At 40.6% G+C, this 16,096-nt stretch overlaps 1 protein-coding gene and 1 long non-coding RNA gene across 11 annotated transcripts in view; both read right to left on the bottom strand.

The window, feature by feature from the left end:
- RORA (RAR related orphan receptor A) overlaps positions 1-16,096 on the bottom strand; it is an 816,521-nt gene that overhangs the window by 605,058 nt on the left and 195,367 nt on the right. The gene's annotated exons all lie outside the window — the stretch shown is intronic.
- The window catches only part of LOC129621373 (uncharacterized), a 31,821-nt gene continuing 19,888 nt past the window's right edge, over positions 4,164-16,096 (bottom strand). For 3 of the 4 annotated variants that reach the window (XR_008699261.1, XR_008699260.1, XR_008699262.1), the window contains exons 2-3: positions 15,590-15,693; positions 4,164-5,034 (exon numbers count right to left, since the gene is read on the bottom strand). This is a non-coding gene — a long non-coding RNA (uncharacterized LOC129621373). The remainder of the gene's footprint in view (positions 5,035-15,589; positions 15,694-16,096) is intronic. The other variant, XR_008699263.1, reaches the window with a different exon arrangement.

The following is a 16,096-nucleotide window of genomic DNA, read 5'->3' as shown; positions in this document are numbered from 1 at the left end:
GCATTAGCTCCCAGAGTTTGGGGATCCCTGCCTTAAGTGATATGTATATACAACTTAGAAAACACATTTATTTCTAACAACAAACTATATTTTAAGCTGTCTCTTCTTCAGTTTTGAGGGAAACTCAAACTAACAATTGTAAAAGATGTTAGGAAAGATAGTTTAAAAGTCACAAAGCAGTAAAATTCAATAAGAGTATATACATATGTATGTATTCATGTTACATACATGTATTTCATTTTAACAAATTATTCCACAGGTTGTGTAAAACATTATCCAAATACTTACTTCAAAACCAAAACTGTTTGATTTAGTAACTATTCAATAAATAGTTTCTAAACCAAACCAGGTCTATTTACAAATTATTAATCTCTTGATAGTTTTGGGGCAATGGGAAAGAATGGGCAAGAGAAACAGTTGCATAAAAACATGAAATCCCAAGTTGTTTAGCCACTTGAAACTATGATATAAATAAATTTTCTCTAAATATCAAATTCATTGAAATGAGATGGTTACAAAGTGTAATTTATATTCTTTCTTCTCTAGATCTCACTATCCTTCAGGTAAAGTGTAACTTTACTTTGACACATCTTCACCTATGATCTATAATGTTTGCAAAACACAATGCATCCCATTGGTTTATTTCAGTTATTTCCTTTCCGGTCTACAGAATGGAAATTCTCTTTTTGTTTTAGCTTCGATGCATTTTTTGAACTAATACTTGACTTGGAGTTAGCAACCCCCTGAACTACTATCAAGACTGGGAACATAATGAAGTTGCATGTTTTAAATTTCCATATAGGAGATTGTTAAAGATCTTAACAAATTAGAGGTGAAGGATAGAATTAGAACTGGATCTACTGAATTTTAGGTGTGTACATGATGTACTATGAAATTGAAAAAATAAAAAATATGTGTAGTATGATTTTATTTCCATATCAAAAAAATTCCCAGAGATACCCCCATAAGTTATATCCATGCATATGTCCATGTATGTCAGCAAGGAGAAAAAGGTTTAGACAATAGTCTACTATCACTGTTCCATCATGATCCAGGGTGTGAGAGCATGAGGGTGGAACCACAGAAATGGCTATAGCACCTTCTTATGTAAAGTATTACATACAGATGTTTCTGTATAACAGATAAAGATGTTCACAATTTTGTTCTCAATATTAGTGCCCTCCTTTCTGAAGAGTTCAAGGATATTTGTCCCTCCCATTCATCCTGCCAATAACAGTCATTTTATCACCAATTATCAGAAAAGGTTTGCCTTTGAAACAGTGTCTTTTTGTGTCACAAGAGAAGTACACCATGAAAGGGATTACATTATACGTAAGTGATGTTCGTCAAATTCAGCATATGCTCTGCCCACAAAGAACACTTCAATAAATTGACTGGTCTTCAAAATTATATGCAGGGCACTTGAAGCTGGTGGAATCACAGAGAGAAGCTTTCCAAGTGGCTCACATCACATTTACCCAATTGCGGTCACCACTTTTATGGATCATAAAAGAAGCTATAAAATGTAGCCCCAATGTCATCTAAAGAAAAGAGTTTTGATCAGAATGATAAAGACCCTCATCTCCCTCTCCCAGCAAATGAAACAGAATCCTGCAAATCATCTCTCCGGCCCAGAGGAGGAGTCTGTCGAATATTTTGCTAATTTGCAACCTTTAGAGAACACAAAAAATAAAAAGTTGGTTTCCAAGTAAACCCCAAGCCCCTAAAAAGTAAAAAGCCAGAATTTCATCTATATTTGGTAAACAAGAGTAGACCAAAGCATGCCTGTCCTATCTTTTCAGATGACGACCACAAGGAGTTTAATCACAAAGTAATACACGCAGGCTGGACCAAGTATACAGGTTTAAGACATTTTACATTCACAGTTTGAAATCATTCTGAAAAAATGAAGAGAGATAGGAGTTTAACACTTAGTTTTATAACATAGTCCAGATATCTACAGATTCCTGCCCTAGCTTCAGCAAGAAGTAGCTCCATACAGATCATAAACTAGAGAACCTAGTTTTCATTCATGGACTATAGAGCCATACAAGGAATCTTCCTGCACAGGGTCACAGTGGCAGCTTGGGACAGTAACTCAATATGGGACCATTTATTATGTCCACACAAACACTTCATAGTTATACAATATCGTGCAATGATAGTTATCATTTATTGACTGCCTACTATGTGTCAGACACTCGGCCAGATGCTTTATACACTTTGTAGTATTTACTCCTCAAACAACTCTGCAAGGTAGGCACTATCTTTGCTGTTTTATAGAGTTGGAAACAGATTCAGATCTGCGATTTGCTTCAAGTCACCCAGCTGTTCAAACAGAGGACTCCTCAATTTTCCAAGTCTGCACTCTCTTGGCTCCACCCCAAGGACTCTGTGTGTGTTTATCACTAAGCTTGGAATAGGTTTAGGCTCTAGGCTATGGGTACACGACAAGGCAACCAGCGTCTTTGATACAGCAGGAGTAGCCTCAGGAAAATAGGAGACAGCAGTGCTGAACTTTCCTGTAATTCTCACCTTCCTTCTGTTCTGAGATTGTTTGAAGGTGAAGGTGAATTCACTCAGTCGTGTCCGACTCTTTGCAACCCCGTGGACTATAGCCTACCAGGCTTCTCCGTCCATGGGATTCTCCAGGTAAGAATACTGGAGTGGGTTACCATTTCTTTCTCCAGGGGATCTTCCTGACCCAGGGATCGAACCCAGGTCTACCGCATTGGAGGCAGACGCTTTAACCTCTGAGCCAGCAGATTGTTTGGCAAGAAGTAATTCTTCCCAACGTGATCCTTCTAGTTAAGACCTAGCTCATTCCTAATCAGAACATAAGCCCAATAAGAGAGGACTCTCATACAAGTAGAACTCTAGAGCCCCAAATGGGTAGTTTTATGCTCCAACAAAAACAAGTTATGCTACCAGTTGGACCCTCCAAATCTGTAAGACCTCCTGACATATACTTTTCTCCAACTCCATCGTCAGCCAAGGTAGAAGCAGGGGTTGATTCTTCCATTATCTTCAAACTGACCTAAAGAAGTAGCTCCATGTAAACAAGACACTCAACGTTCCAGAGTCTGTGAATTTAACAGCGGGTCCTCTCCAGGCATCATTCACAGTTGTGCTGTTCAATGTGCTCACCACTAATCCATAGAGCTAATAAACATGTGAGATGAGGCAAATCCAAACTGAGATGTGCTCCAAGTGTGAAATACACACTGGACTTCAAAGACTAAGTATGAAAAAAAAAGTAAAATATATTGTTAAAACATATTATCAAAATTAATTTCCTGCTTCTTTTTGCTTTCTTAAAATATGACTACTAGAAAGTGTAAGTTATCTATGCCACTTGTATAATAATTCTGTTGGACAGTGTTGGTCGAGAATGAAGGCTGGCCGCTGCTCTTTAAAGACTGCTACAGTTCTGAAACACAGACAAGTCCTTCTTGTTTTGTTTAGTCTTAAAAGGAAGAACTGCAACTATATTAAATCTTGGGTGGACTGCAACTTAGGGGGAAAAAACATAGAGTAGGTGAATTTGTAAGGAGTGAAAGAAGGGGAAAGAGAGGGGAGAAGAAATTGTTTTCTTTGAAAAACATGATTGGGGATCTGTTGGTTGGTATCAAGTGATTTTCAAAAGAGTATCAACATCCAGTTGGAATTAAGTTTCTTCCTAATTCCCAAGGTTGAGTCAAGTGCAGTATATACAGAGGCTATTTCTGGACCTTCGTTGAAAGCTACTGCCTTTCCAATTGTTTAGCTGATCACTTTTGAATGATAATTATAGCTCATTGTTGTTCCCTCTTAAAAAGCATTGACATCCATCCAAAAAATTACAGCTTACAGTTCAGGGAATATTTATGTGATATTTATAGCCTGTGAAGAAAACCCTAGGGAACTGCCAGTAGGGAGGATTATTTATCAATTTCTCATTCTTCAAGTTTGAGTCTTCTTGAGATTCATATCCAAAGGATATTTTGTAATCCTATGGAACACTAACGTGTGAATATAATTTGGCATATGCGTCAAGTTCAAAGAAAAATTCATTTTCTTTGAAAAATGGTGGTGATAGTGGTGGGGAAACCTAGCTGATCCCACCTAAAACACAGCAGACCCAAAAAAACACACTCAAGGAAGACACAGCAGACCCAAAAAAACACACTCAAGGAAGTAGTGTTATATATTTGAAGAATTTTCTTAAGTTAGCCAAGAAAAATAAAGTAAAATCAAGGAGGGAAAGCTGGAGTTTCAATTTCTGGAGACTACTTCCTGGTGATATGAAAACAAAAGTTAAATTCAGAGAGATTCAACTCTGAAGTTAGTATTGCATAAAAAACAATCAAAAATATTTAACTATGTGCATATGTTTGTACACAAACAGAAATAGATATAAACAGACCTTAATTAGCGTTGTAGACTTTAATTATCTTCGTACAGTAATTGGGAATGGTTTTGTTCTGATTTATTCCATAACGCTTACTGTGTTCTGTTAACAACCCTTTTTTCCCCTTACAGCCCGTAATAGAAGGCTTTTACTGCGCACTTTATTGCATCTGCTTTTCATTTAATGACCATTGTTCTGGTCTGTCAGAGCAAGCAGCTACACAACTTCCCAAATCTGCAAGATTAAGCAAATATTTTGACAATGCCTAGACTTTTTTCTCTCCTTTCCTTTTTTTTTTTTTTAAACTGAATAAAATTAAAAAGAATTTTTACTTCCCCACACAATGGTAGGCGAGTTCTTAAGCCAAAGAGTACAAAGAATCAAGTGGCAGTTAAATGTGCTTCATGTGGCAAAATACATTAAGTCATTTTCTGACCATTTCACTTAAGAGTCCTAAGAATCCGGTCTGAATCACACAGCTGAGGTTGCCAGAAGCCTCCATGGACAACGAGAAGGTTGCTGGACCCCTGTGGCCAAGCACCTGGAGGCTTTTCAACTATGACTAGCTTCCGGAACAAAACAGAGGTCTCCTGGTCACCTTGGAAGGCCACGGAAGGTAAGCTGAATGACAGCTGTCCGAATCACTAGAAGACATCATTAAAAAATAGTTTAGATAACGTACACAATTCCAATACCGATTGCATCAAGATAGGATTATGACTCTACCCACAGAAGGCGGCTACACATACAAGAACACAAGCATTTCTAAGAGACCGGGGAAACAAAGTTGGGGAAGGAGAGATGGGGAAAATCCATCAACCTATAAGCATTCATTTGTCTTATAAATATTCTAATAGTAGAAGGCAGAAAATACCTCCAATCTGCAACAAAAAAGTAAATGCTACTAAGTATGTGAGGTAATGGATGTCAACCAAACCTACTGTGGTGATCATTCAGCAATATATGTGTGCTCAGTCACTGAGTCATGGCCAGCTCTTTGCAACCCATGGACTAGAGCCCTCCAGGCTCCTCTAGCATTTCCCAGGCAAGAATACTGGAATGGGTTGCCATTTCCTTCAGCAAATCATTAAAGTTGTATATCTCAAATCATTAAGTTGTATACCTTCAACTTATACAATGTTGTGTGTCACTTATATCTCAATAAAACAGGGGCATGGGAGAAAGAAATAAACAAGAGGTAATGGCAGCCTTGGCATGTGGTGATGGCAGAGCCTGTTCCTGGAGTGAGGGACAGGGTGAAAAATAGAAGAACTTGAAACAGTCTCTGCCCTTCAGAGTAGTTTGTGAAACCAGGCACAGAAAGGTAACTAGCAACAGAAAGCAAGGACTGAATTAATCCCAGAGATATAAGCCTCTTAAAACTTTCACGTGGGGAATTTCTCCTTGGATGCAGCACCTGGCAGGGAGAATTCTTGCTAAGAGGGCAAAACTCTGCTAGAAAGATAGGAAAGATGGCTTGACATGGATGAGACACAGAAGAGCATCAGCAAAAATAAAGCAAAGATCAAGAGCCCTCTAGAGGAGGCAGAGCTTTGTCTTGCTACTACTGGATGTGACATACTGCCACTGGTTTGCATTTACTGCTGCTGCTGAGTCGCTCAGTCGTGTCTGGCTCTGTGCAACCTCAAGGAATGCAGCCCATCAGGCTCCTCTGTCCCTGGGATTCTCCAGGCAAGAATACTGGAGTGGGTTGCTATTTCCTTCTCCATTTGCATTTACTACAGTGAGGGAAAGAGTACAAAGCTGGATGTGTACTTCAGGAAGATCTAGGGGAAGGCCATCAAGTTCAAGGGTAAGCCATGGACATGTTGCATAAGGATTCTTGTGGAATGTGCCCCTCGATACTCCCTGCAGTGCTAACACCACTGGCCGAGCCCCTAACTAGGACAAGTCTTTAACTAGTCCTTAACTAGTCAAGTCTTAACTAGGACATGACTTTTAATGAATGCGTTGAATGAGTTCTCAGACTGTTCCATTAAACACTCATTTAATCAGAAAAGTCTGGTAACTCTCTTTAAAATTGTTTTCATGTTATCACTGATGGTTTTTTCTAGAGTTAAGCAGTACGAAGAAACAAAAAACCCTAGAGTCTTGTCTTTCATTTCCAAGTCTCAAGGAGTGTATTTACCTTAGAGCAGAGATTATAAAGTTGTGGTATTGAAATCTCTTGTCCCTTCTCCTCTCAAAACAAGAACACAAACTAGTATCAAAGCTCCTAAAGCTCAGAACAGAATAAAACATCCTAGTGCAGATTCACTGGCCTTAGTCAAAAGAGTGAATCAGCAGATCTGGAGTTATCTGTATTTTTAACAAACATGGGAGGTGATTTTGACTTTGGTAGGATTACTCTATGTGATTCTGCATATTTTGAAGCAGGCAGTTGAGAAACTAAATGTCGAAGCTCCATTACCAAGACACAACATCATAAATTTCAAGAACAGGGTTTGGAGCCAGACCCTAGGCTTTACCACTTCCAGGCTGTGTAACCTTAGAAAAATTACTTAATCATTCTGTGTTTTAGTTCTTTTCTCTTCAAAATGGGACAATGATAGCTGTGAGAAAGAAATGAAAAAGATAGGACTAAGTGTAACACCAGGCACGAGGTAAACGTTCCAATATCTTAGTTGCTCTTAATAGTGGATTCCTCCAAAGGTGCATTCAGCTAATGAGCCAAATGTCGGGGGAGAGGGTAAGTCGAAGCCGAGTCCAGTAGAAACAATAAACAAATGTGGCTAAGCATAAAATCTGGTCCTTACTAGGTATCCTCTCATTATCATCTCAGTATGGTCAGTGCTGTTCTACAAGCTGTAGGAAATCATTCAATTATTCATGCGAACTTTCCTTGTGGTCCATTGGTTAAGAACCTGCCTTCCCATGCAGGGGACACAGGTTCTATCCCTAGTTGTGGAATTAAGATCCCATACACCTCAGGCAACTAAGTCTGCAGGCCCCAACTACAGAGACTGCATTCTGGAGGCCATGTGCCATAACTAGATAGAAGCCCACACACTGCAACTAAGACTTAACACAGCCCCCCAAAAAAATACTCATGTATATGGAAAGCTTTAGATATAACATGAACCTCTTATAACACAAGATTTCCTAGCAACCCTCTCTGGCACAGACACAGCTACGGGCCAGGAAACAAAGCCACCAAACCACCAGGCACAGGTTCCACCACCTCACTGAATGGGAATCCTGTTCAACACTGGTCTCCAAAGAGATGAGCTTGCAAAGCAAATCCAGTTCATTCAGTTGAACTAGCATTTACTGAGCCCCTGTGATGGATCAGGAACTCCACGAGATGCTGAGGATGATATAAAGAGAAAAAAGAAAATGAACCTGTCCTCAAGGATGTCATAATCTAGAGTGTGAAGGGGATGTAATTGTGGATGAACGCTGTAACACAAGATGGAAGAATGCCACGTGAGCAGAGAGGAAGCAGTAATTAACTCTAATGGGGGCAGTTAGGAAAGGCTTTCCTTAAGAGCAGAGGTAGCATGCCATTCTAAGAGATCAAGAAGGCAAGTCGGTGAAACAGTTTAATGACTTTTTCATTCACAGAAACAACCCAGGAAAAGCCTGAGGGACCAGTCCTGTCTCTGTAGTCACATGAGTGTGATTTGATTAAATGTTTGTTGTTACTACATCACATTTTAAAAAATGAATATGAATATCTACTATTCCATCTTCTTCAAAGAGAAAAAAAATCCTATAATTCTTTTTCAAAAGCAAATCCTCTAATAACAATTCAAGAGCAGTGAATTAGTGAAGGTATCACCTACTAGTTGGCCAGAGCATAACCCTGAACAAAGCCCGCATTTTATGTAGCAATAAAACCTGAGGGTTTTTTTCCCCCTTATAGATGGCTGCTTCTTTCTACCTGACTACAATCACTAATAATTTCTTCAGACCAGCACAGGAAACAGGTATTGATCACAATAAGCCACCACATCCACAAACAACTGCTAAAGCAGGTTACGGTCTCCATGGAAACCCTCCAATAGAACCAATCTGAATTCAATTTCAGAAGTAATGAGAGCAGATAATTTTACACTCGATCAATCACTGTCAGCCGCCGTTATCAGCCAATCAGTCATCATGTCAGTCAGTCACACTTTCGACAAACTTCTTCTGTGGCGTGGTCAGACGAGAATGTTTTGACATCCAGGAGCAACACGATCAAATTGGCTTGTCTTCCCTGGCAGGAAGCCCAAGACACAGCGATGCATTGTGTTTGCAAAGGCAATAAACAGATAGGGCAACCAAAATACACTGATCATGGAAGCTTCTAGGCAGCAGTTGCAGTAATGGTTACAATACTTTAGATAGAAAAGTACTTTAGCCCCAAAGGTCATAGAGTTTAACCCTCTCATTTAAACCTAAACAAACAGAGGATCAGAGAGGTTAAAATACCTGCCCAAAGCCACACAGTGGAAAACCCAAGAGAGAAAACATGCACTTTCTCCCAGCCCAATGCTCTTTCAGGATGTCAGGCTGCTGTTATTAAATGCCTTATTTTTTTTGTAAGGCAAGTGGGATATTTGAAGGTGAGGTTCCAGCTCTAAATAGAGTGCCCAGAGCCTGCAGGAGACTCACAGGATACTTGTGGGGCTTGTGTTTTAGAATCATCTCAAGCCTCTCTGTTTGGGGTTAGTTAGTCCTTGACCAAAGGCAACTTCCAGTTTCTAAGCAGGGAACAAAAGACGTTTAAATACTACAGGGCTACCAAATCATTGTTACAAATATTATATTTTGATGAATTTCAGGCAGGACTATCATGAACACATTGGTTGCATTTCCTTAAAAATGCTGGGTTAAATTTGAGGGGGCAATCTGCTCCTGGCAAATATATTTGGGCTCTTGTCAACCTCAAACATTAGCAAAGTTATCTTGGACTTCTCAAAAACCTGCAAGGCATTTGGTTCAGCGATTCTTTGTAAATACAGATTTCATCGTGAAAATCTCAAATAGTCCAAGATTCCTCTGTATTTTCTCAAAGAGATGCTTTATTAGTTTTCTTTTTTTTTTTCTTTCCTACTGTATTACTGCTGTGCCCATTCCACAGGGAGACAATTTTCTGAGGTTTATGCTTACATTCTTTCTTGGTAAAATGGATTAACTTAATGGTTCTCAAGCTTCAATATGCATGGGAATCCACCAAAGTTGTTAAAACTGAAGATCCCCAGACCCTTCCTCTAGAAATCCTCATTTAGTTGGAGGGGGCGGGGGCTGGGCCCAGGAACCACCTTTCCATCAAGGGGCCAGGTAATACCAATGAACTTCCTCGTCAACCATCCTGGAAAATGTCAGTAACTAATGATACCTGGCAGCAGATTTGGGTGATTATTTTGATGATGACTTTTCATGCACATTTCTCCCCAGACATTTTCAACTTCATCACTTGTATCAGAAGAACACAATTTTAATGGCCTCTGATCACAAGCTTTTATACATCTATAACCATTTTCTATTTGTTGTAAGTAGGCATTATCTTGGGCTTCCCTGGTGGCTCAGACGGTAAAGAATCTGTCTGCAATGCAGGAGATGTGGGTACAATCTGTGGGTTGGGAAGAGCCCCTGGAAGAGGAAATGGCAACCCACTCCAGTATTCTTGCTGGGAAAATCCCATGGACAGAGGAGCCTGGCAGGCTATTGTCTGCGGTGTCACAAAGAGTCTCACATGACTGAGTGACTGAGCGCACACATACAAACACACACACACAGGCATTCTCTTAAATAGGTAGATGGCATACAAGGCACTAATTCATCCCATCAAAATCTGTCTAAGTCAAATGAGGTGGAAAAGCAACACAGATATGGGTTCAGGCTAGATATGAAACCATTAATTAGAACAAGAGTCATGTGGCAACTTTAACATGAAATGGCTGTTGGATTTCTCTAGTCTGTTTGCCTGATCTGGTCTCAAAATTCTTGCTTTATCTTCTTGCAAAACAGATATAAGGTTTTTGATTATTTCTGGATCAGTAATATTGATTCCTTGCCTGAATTTCCTTCTTAGTTCAGTCTTTGTCTTTCACTTGTGTGTTTTAAGACAGTTCATGTTTCAGGAGTGTGTGCCAATAACAAGTATGTTGTGTGTACACTAGGTGGACGGTACACCCTGTGAGGACAGACACAGCTTTTTTTCACACTTGTACCCTCTAAACATGGGAGACTGCCTGGCACAGAGTAAACACTCAGTAACTCTATGTTGAATAAATAAATCAAACTAAAGATGATTGGATGATACGCAGTAAGTAAAAACTCACTTGTCTGGATATTGAGTGAACAGAGCTAGTTTTAAAAGTCAAGTTTATCATATTAATCAGTGACTACTCATTTTCTCAAAGGTTGCTCTTACTGATGAAACTCTTAGTTAGGTGCTGTTTATCCCACAGAAACCAAAAGGAAAGGCAATATTTTAAACATGCCCTCCTTCGTAATGCAAGCTATCATATAGATTTTTCTTTGCAGTCTTGAGCTTGTTTCATTAGCAGCAGCACCAGCAGCTGTCTTGACAGAGAAGGCAATGGCTCCCCACTCCAGTACTCTCGCCTGGAAAAGCCCAGGGACGGAGGAGCCTGGTGGGCTGCAGTCCATGGGGTCACAAAGAGTCGGACACGACTGAGAGACTTCACTTTCACTTTTTACTTTCCTGCATTGGAGAAGGGACTGGCAACCCACTCCAGTGTTCTTGCCTGGAGAATCCCAGGGATGGGGGAGCCTGGTGAGCTGCCGTCTATGGGGTCGCACAGAGTAGGACACGACTGAAGAGACTTAGCAGTAGCAGCAACTATGTTTGAGTGTCTCCTGTGGAGGTATGGGTCAGCACTGGACTGCTGCAGGGGCAGGGACTCTGGGTGCAGAAGACCTGGGTATGGCATAAGTCCTCTCAGAGGAGGTCGCCATTAACACCACCATAGAGCCACCAGAACTTACACAGGACTGGGAAACAGACTCTGACGGCACGAAGAAAACCTTGTGCACACTGGGACTCAGAAGAAAGGACCAGTGACCCCACAAGAGACTGACCCAGATACGCCCGTGAGTGTCCAGGAGTCTCTGGCAGACGTGTGGGTCAGTGGTGGCCTGCTGCAGGGTTGGGGGACAAAGTGTAGTAGTGCATGCATGGTACCTTTTGAAGGATGTCACCATTATCTTCATTACCTCCACCATTTTTGGCCCCAGGTCAAATAACAGGGAGAGAACACAGCCCCGCCCATCAACAGAAAATTGGATTAAAGACTTACTGAGCATGGCCCTGTCCATCAGAACAAGACCCAGTTTCCCCCTCAGTCAGTCTCTCCCATCAGGAAGCTTCCATAAGCCTCTTATCCTTCTTCATCAGAAGGCAGATAGAATGGAAACCACAATCACAGAAAACTAACCAATCTGATCACATGGACCACAGCCTTGGCTAAGGCAATAAAACTATGAGCCATGTTTTATTAGGGCCACCCAAGACAGGTCATGGTGGAGAGTCCTGACAAAACTTGGTCCACTAGAGAAGGGAATGGTAACCACTTCAGTAGTCTTGCCTTGAGAACCCCATGAACAATGTGAAAAGGCAAAAAGATAGGACACTGAAAAGATGAACTCCCCAGGTCGGTAGGTGCCCAATAAGCTACTGGAGATCAGTGGAGAATTAACTCCAGAAAGAATGAAGAGACACAGCCAAAGCAAAAACAACATCTAGTTGTGGATGTAACCAGTGAAGGAAGTAAATTCTGATGCTGTAAAGAGCAATATTGCATAGAACCTGGAATGTTAGGTCCGTGAATCATGGCAAATTGGAAGTGGTCAACAGGAGATGGCAAGGGTGAACATCAACCTTTTAGGAAACAGCGGACTGAAATGGATGAATTGAAATCAGAAGACCATTATATCTACTACTGTTGGCAAGAATTCATTTGAAGAAATGGAGTAGCCATCATAGTCAACAAAAGAGTCCAAAATGCAGTGCTTGGATGCAATCTCAAAAACAACAGAATGATCTTTGTTTGCTTCCAAGGCAAACCATTCAATATCACAGTAATCCAAGTCTATGCCCCAACCAGTAATGCTGAAGAAGCTGAAGTTGAATGGTTCTATGAAGACCTACAAGACCTTCTAGAACTAACATCAAAAAAAGATGTCCTTTTCATTATAGGGACTGGAGTGCAAGGAACCCAAGAAATTCATGGAGTAACAGGCAAATTTGGCCTTGGAGTACAGAATGAAGCAGGGCAGGGGCTAACAGAGTTTTGCCAAGAGAATGTACTGGTCATAGCAAACACCCTCTTTCAACAACACAAGAGAAGACTCTACACATTATATTCTTTGCAGTCAAATATGGAGAAGCTCTATACAGTCAGCAAAAACAAGATCGGGAGTTGAGTGTGGCTCAGATCATGAACTCCTTATTGCCAAATTCAGACTGAAATTGAAGAAAGTAGAGAAAACCACTAGACTATTCAGGTATGACCTAAATGAAATCCCTTACAATTATACAGTGGAAGTGACAAATAGATTCAAGGGATTAGATCTGATAGAGTGCCTGAAGAACTATGGATGGAGGTTCGTAACATTGTACAGGAGGCAGTGATCAAGACTATCCCCAAGAAAAAGAAATGCAAAAAGGCAAAATGGTTGTCTGAAGAAGCCTTACAAATAGCTGTGAAAAGAAGTGAAAGGCAAAGGAGAAAAAGAAAGATATACCCTTTGAATGCAGGGTTTCAAAGAATAGCAAGGAGAGATAAGAAAACCTTTCTCAGTGATCAATGCCAAGAAATAGAGGAAAGCAACAGAATGGGAAAGACTAGAGATCTCTTCAAGAAAATCAGAGATACCAAGGAAACAGTTCATGCAAATATGGGCACAATAAACGACAGAAAGGGTATGGGCCTAACAGAAGCAGAAGATATTAAGAAGAGGTGGCAAGAATACACAGAAGAACTATACAAAAAAGATTTTCATGACCCTGATAACCATGATGGTGTGATCACTCACCTAGAGCCAGACATCCTGGAATATGAAGTCAAGTGGGCCTTAGAAAGCATCACTACGAACAAAGCTAGAGGAGGTGATGGAATTTAAGTTGAGCTCTTTCAAATCCTGAAAGATGATGCTGTGAAAGTGCTGCATTCCATATGCCAGCAAATTTGGAAAACTCAGCAGTGGCCACAGGACTGGAAAAGGTCAGTTTTCATTCCAATCCCAAAGAAAGGCAATGCCAAAGAATGTTCAAACTACCGCACAATTGCACTCATCTGTTAGTAAAGTAATGCTTAAAATTCTCCAAGCCAGGTTTCAACAGTATGTGAACCATGAACTTCCAGATGTTCAAGCTGGATTTAGAAAAGGCAGAGGAATGAGAGATTAAATTGACAGAGATCAAATCGGATCATCGAAAAAGCAAGACAGTTCCAGAAAAACATCTACTTTTGCTTTATTGACTACACCAAAGCCTTTGACTGTGTGGATCACAATAAACTCTGCAAAAGTCTTATAGAGATGGGAATACCAGATCACCTTGCCTGCCTCCTGAGAAATCTGTATGCAGGTCAAGAAGCAACAGTTAGAACTGGATATGGAACAACAGACTGTTCCAAAAGGAAAAGGAGTATGTCAAGGCTGTATATTGTCACCCTGCTTATTTAACTTATACACAGAATACATCATGAGAAATGCTGGGCTGGATGAAGCACAAGCTGGAATCAAGATTGTGGGGAGAAATATCAATAACCTCAGATAAGCAGATGACACCACCCTTATGGTAGAAAGCAAAGAAGAACTAAAAAGCCTCTTGAAGAAAGTGAAAGAGGAGAGTGAAAAAGTTGGCTTAAAACTCAACATTTAGAAAACTAAGATCATGGAATCTGGTCCCATCACTTCATGGCAAATAGATGGGGAAACAGTGGAAACAGTGACAGACTTTATTTTCTTCGGTTCAAAAATCACTGCAGATGGTGATTGCAGCCAGGAAATTAAAAGGTGCCTGCTCTTTGGAAGAAAAGTTATTACCAATCTAGACAGCATATTAAAAAGCAGAGACATTACTTTGTCAACAAATATCTATCTAGTCAAAGCTATGGTCTTTCCAGTAGTCATGAATGGATGTGAGAATTGGACTATAAAGAAAGCTGAGTGCTGAAGAATTGATGCTTTTGAACTGTAGTGTTGGAGAAGACTCTTGAGAGTCCCTTGGACTGCAAGGAGATCCAACCAGTCCATCCTAAAGGAAATCAGTCTGAATATTCATTGAAAGGACTGATGCTAAAGCTGAAACTCCAATACTTGGGCCACCTGATGGGAAGAACTGACTCATTGGAAAAGACCCTGATGCTGGGAAAGATCGAAGGCAGGAGGAAAAGTGAATGACAGGATGAGGATGAGATGGTTGGATGGCATCACCAACTCAATGGATATGAGTTTGAGTAAGCTCCGGGAGTTGGTGATGGACAGGGAAACGTGGTGTGCTGCAGTCCATGGAGTCGCAAAGAGGCAGACATGACTGAGTGACTGAACTGAACTGACTGAAATAGAAACATTATTAGAAGCTGAAATTACGTGTAGATACTGGAGGAGTAAAGGGCAATTAGGAAGGGGGATGGAAAGATTAAAACAAACAAAAACAAAACCTTCACAACGTTATTTAGCTTCCCTGGTGGCTCATATGGTAAGGAATCTGCCTGCAATGCAGAAGAACCCAGGTTCGATCCGTGGGTGGGGAAGATCCCCTGGAGAAGGGAATGGCAACCCACTCCAGTATTCTTGCCTAGAGAATTCCTTGGACAGAGGAGCCTGGTGGGCTACAGTCCAGGGGGTTACAAAGCAATTAATACTTTCAGGATATTTAGCAGTTGGTGATCTAAAAAGCCAATAAAAATTCAGGTAACTTTCAAAACTCTCTTTACTACCTCCATTGCAATCGCTCCCAGGCTCATGCTCTCTCTACATCATTCAAATAACAGAGACAATCCTTAGGAAAGTTACTTATGGGTTTCACAGACTGACTGAAAACAACTTTAGATTTTGCAAGAAACAAGCAAACTAGAGGAGAGATGAGCTCCATGAGGTATCAGAGATTCTTCTCATCCCTTTAAGGAAAACGATGCCTCAACACTGGTTGAGACCTCATTAACAACTGGGTACCACGTTAAACTCTTCACACACCCTATCCCAATGGATGCTTACTGTGTTTCCAAGAGGTAGAAATCAGTACGCTCACTTTACAGGGAACCATGGTTCAGCGAGCTCCATCCCAGTGGCCAAACTGCTGAAGAACAGTAAAGCTGAGACTAAAATAATAGCAAATATTTACTAAGGGCTTAGTTAACATCAGTCACTGTTTCATGTGCATTAATTAATAACACCTCTGATCCTCACTTCAACCTTATAAGGCAGGTACCTCGATATCCTTTTTACAGGTCAAAGAATAAACACAGAGAGATTAAGTAACTTGCCCAAGTAGTCACAGCTGGTAAGTGGCAGAGCTGGGATTGGAACCCAGATGGTCAGCTTTGGACCCTATGCCTTAACTACCAGACCCCATCAGTCTCTATAATAGGGTCTAGGTTGGCTTTTTCCAAAGGCCAGATTTTTTCCAGGATACAATGTTGATTCATATTTCTGGAGAAGACAAACAAACATAAGGCATACCTTAACCAGAGCCCTATTAAGACTCCGCCAATATTATAAATC

The sequence above is a fragment of the Bubalus kerabau genome, chromosome 10 (assembly GCF_029407905.1).
Source record: "Bubalus kerabau isolate K-KA32 ecotype Philippines breed swamp buffalo chromosome 10, PCC_UOA_SB_1v2, whole genome shotgun sequence".
Taxonomy (NCBI): domain Eukaryota; kingdom Metazoa; phylum Chordata; class Mammalia; order Artiodactyla; family Bovidae; genus Bubalus; species Bubalus kerabau.
Note: the sequence above shows the minus strand (reverse complement) of the source record. Positions and strands in the feature narration are given on the sequence as shown.